The sequence below is a fragment of the Gracilinanus agilis genome, chromosome 2 (genome assembly GCF_016433145.1).
Source record: "Gracilinanus agilis isolate LMUSP501 chromosome 2, AgileGrace, whole genome shotgun sequence".
Lineage (NCBI taxonomy): Eukaryota > Metazoa > Chordata > Mammalia > Didelphimorphia > Didelphidae > Gracilinanus > Gracilinanus agilis.
In genome coordinates, this window is record NC_058131.1 from 574,075,975 (window position 1) to 574,080,162 (window position 4,188).

Genomic DNA, 4,188 nt, shown 5'->3' on the forward strand with positions numbered 1-4,188 from the left:
CCCCCCAGTTTTGTATATATTTATACATACATACATACATACATATATATATATATATATTTATATATCTCTTGACATTTCATCCTATACAGTTATTCCTTGTTCCCTCTATGTAAACTTCTAGTTACCCTGTTGGTAATAATGATTTTTAATATTTGTCAATATCTTCTTTTCTTCTTGGGATATAAATTGATTGAATTTGTTGTGTCCCTTAAAGAAAAGAATTTTTTTTCCTCCTCCCCCCATTCTCTTAATTACCTTATGTTGATTCTCTTGAGTTCTGGGTTTGGGCAGCAAACTCTCTGTTTAAGTCCGGGTTTTTCTTGGTGAATGTTTGGAAGTCCTCAATTTTACTGAATGACCATACTTTCCCCTGCAATAATATATTTAGTCTTGCTGGATAGTTGATTCTTGGTTGTAGCCCCAGTTCTCTTGCTTTCCAGAATATTGTGTTCCATGCCTTCCGGTCCTTCAATGTAGATGCAGCCAAATCCTGTGTTATCCTAACTGTGGTTCCCTGATATCTGAATGACTTCTTTTTAGCAGCTTGTAATATTTTTTCCTTGGTCTGGTAGTTTTTGAATTTGGCTGTAATATTCCTGGAAGTTGTCAGTTGTGGATTAAATGTAGGAGGTGATCTGTGGATCCTGTCACTTTTCCCTCTTGTTCAAGAATTTCTGGGCAATTTTCTCTGATAATTTCTTGTAAAATGTTATCTAAACTTTTTCTTTTATCATGATGTTCTGGTAAACCAATAATTCTTAAGTTATCTCTTCTAGCTCTGTTCTCCAGATCTTTGGTTGAATCAATGAGGTGTTTCATATTCTCTTCAAATTTTTCATTTTTTAAATTTTGTTTAATATATTCTTGCTGCCTTGTGAAGTCATTTTCTTCTAGTTGTTGAGTTCTGTTTTTTAAAGACTGAATTTCATCCCTTGCTTTTTGGTCATCCTTCTCTTTCTGGTCTGATTTTCTTTGTAGATCATCTTTTGCCTTCTTTGCTTCATTTTCAAGCTGGCCAATTCTGGCTTTTAAGACTTTATTTTCTTGTTTTAGCTCATGTATTTCCTTTTTCAAATTGTCTTCAGCCTCTCTTGATTGTTTTTTGAGTTCCTGAAGTTCTTGAATTAATTGAGTTTTAAATTCTTGAGTTAATTGAATTTTGAGATCTTCCAAAGCCTGTGTCCAGTTCACTGGAACTACTTCCTCTTCTTCTGTTTCTGTTTCATTTGCTCTCTTTTCACTTCCTTCAAAGAAGCTGTCAATTGTCAGCTTCTTTTTCTGTTGCTTGCTCATGTTTTTTCCCTTCCTTGTTCTGCTAATTTGAGCAGATGTATTTAATGATCTTTGATGAAAGATCTTCCCCCCAGGGGTAAGTTACTTTCTCTGCCCTTGAAAGACTTCTTGTCTGTCCAATTGTTGGGATTAAATCTGTATGGATTGGATTAGTCTGCCCTGAGGCTAAAACCTCAAAACCTTGAGGGGAGGGAAAAACAAACAAACAAAAAATAATGAAAAAAGGTGGGGTGACTAGAAGGAGCTTTTTTTTGCTGAACTGAGCTCTCCAGCAATGGGGTCCCCCTGCGCTATCCACTGTGTTTGATCTGGTTTTCTTTCCTCTTGAAACCCTGCGTTCTCTATCTCAGTATGAGGAAGCCAAGCTGTCTGCACTCTGGGGTTTGGCTCTCTCTAAGCCACCATCTTCTGGGCGTTTTTGCTATGTTTCTCTGGTTTTCTCCTCCAGTCACCTCTCCAGTGTCTGTGTTTGACTCCCTGAGTCCTATGCCAGCAATGCCCTCTCTCCTGACTGGTGCATCCACCAGCCCTGAGATTTCCCGGGCAGCTGGAGACTCTACACATCATGTGGGGGAGGCATCTTGGGATCCTGGGATTCCGCTTCTACGCCCTCAGTCCCAACAGTTCAAGTATTGAAGCCTTTTTCTTGGTGTACCTCTTTAGTTGTGCTGCAGTAGGGTTCCCCCTGCTCTGTCCCGTTCTTAGATTCGGTCCTCTTTCTTCTCGAAGCACATTGTTTTCTATCTTGGTGGGTAAGGGTGCAGAGGTTTTAAGATTCGCTCCTTCTATCCCGCCGTCTTACCGGAACTCTCCTACAGCTTTGTTAATAACTAAATCTGCTGATCTAGTATTGAGGTTCCCATTAATCATAATGTGCCCACATGAAGTTGAGGCATTGTTGCTAAGGTGTAGAACACAGGCATTTTCAGATCAAAGACTTGTTAGATATGAGGTAATCTTGTTAGGTAATGAAAATATTACCTTGAAACGTTGTATGGTCCTTAATCCTGCTACCTTGCTTCCAGATTTACCAGGAGAACCATTGCAGAATTATGAATCTTTAGTGTCCATGGCTGAAAAGCCTCAAGATAATCTCCTGGACACTCCTTTAGATAACCCAGATTTAGTTTTATTCACTGATGGTTCTTCTTTCTTGAGGGATGGCACACGCTACACTGGAGCTGCTGTAGTCACAGAATTTGCCACTGTATGGTCAGCTTCACTGCCCTCAAATATAAGTGCTCAAGGTGCAGAACTCATAGCTTTAAAACATGCCTATATAATTACCAAAGACAAGAAGGCTACAATTTACACAGATTCTAGATATGCATTTGGAATATGTCATGTAGTAGGCATGCTATGGCTTCAAAAGGGATTTTTAACATCAGCTAGAAAATGGATCATAAATGCAGAGATCATTAATAAAGTGCTTTCTAATCTCCAGCTTCCTGAAGCCCTTGCTGTAGTTCATTCCTCTGTTCATATAGGTGGAACTGACCCTGTCTCTAGAGGGAACCACTGGGCAGATATTTCAGCAAAGCTTGCTGCCTCAGAAGGACCTGAATTGATTTTAACTTTGGCAACTAATAATGACTCAAATTTATCCCTCTCTTACAATGAACAGGAAGTGAGAAAGTGGAAACAAAAGTTTAAAGCAAAACAGATCAATGGAGCATGGGTGTCATCTGAAGGAAAACCTCTACTCCCTAGAAGTTTTTATCACCAGATATGTTTATCTGTTCACAAGAAGTCACTTAGGTACCCGGTGTATTGTAGACTCTATTAAGAGTATGGAGAGCCCCTTGTATAACAACCATAGCCTCTAAAGTGTGTGTAGCCTGTCCCAATTGCAAAGCATATAATCGACATGCCTTTTGTGGCAAAGTTTTTGGTGGGCATCCTCTGGCTTACACACCTTTTGAGCCTTTACAAATTAACTTTATCACTATGCCCAAGGCTGGACATTGTAAATTTTGTCTGGTCATAGTGGATCAGCTGACCAGATGGCTGGAAGCATTTCCTAGCGTCCAGTCACAGTGGCTTTTGTGGCCAAGGTGCTCTTTTTTTAAAACCCTTACCTTCCATCTTGGAATCAATACTCTGTATTGGTTCCAAGGCAAAAGAGTGGTAAGGGATAGGCAATGGGGTCAAGTGACTTGCCCAGGGTCACACAGCTAGGAAGTGTCTGAGGCCAGATTTGAACCCAAGACCTCCCATCTCTGGGCCTGGCTCTCAATCCACTGAACCAACTAGCTGCCCCCTGCCAAAGTGCTCTTAAAAGAGATCATTCCTTGCTCTGACCTGCCAGCACAAATTGATTCAGATAAGAGAACTCATTTTACTAACTCTGTTTTGTCTCAAATTTATTCTTGTTTGGGGATCACTCCCAAATTCCAAGTCCTGTATCATTCCCAGAGCTCAGGCCAAGTTGAGAGAATGAATAGAGATCTTAAGACTATGATTAGGAAATTGTGTGCTAAGACTCACTTAAAGTGGCCTGAAGTTCTCCCTCTAGCTCTATTTTATCTTCAAAGCAGGCCCAGGGGAGATCTACACATCTCACCACTTGAGACGCTTTTTGGACACCCCCCTATATAGGTTAAGCCTTTTTTCTTCTCCATACACATAATTATTAGGGGGGACATTTCTAATGCTTCGTATATACAGGACTTACAGAGCAAATTGTGAGAACTCCATGAATCTGGAGCTGCACTACAAGCAGGATCTGTAGACTTCTCACTTCATGACCTATACCCAGGAGACAAGGTATAAATAAAGAACTTCCAGCACACTGGAGGAACTCAGCCTGTCTGGGAAGATCCATTTCAAGTACTGTTAACTACTCCAACAGCTATCAAAATTGGAGAAAAGGACTCTTGGATTCATTGTTCA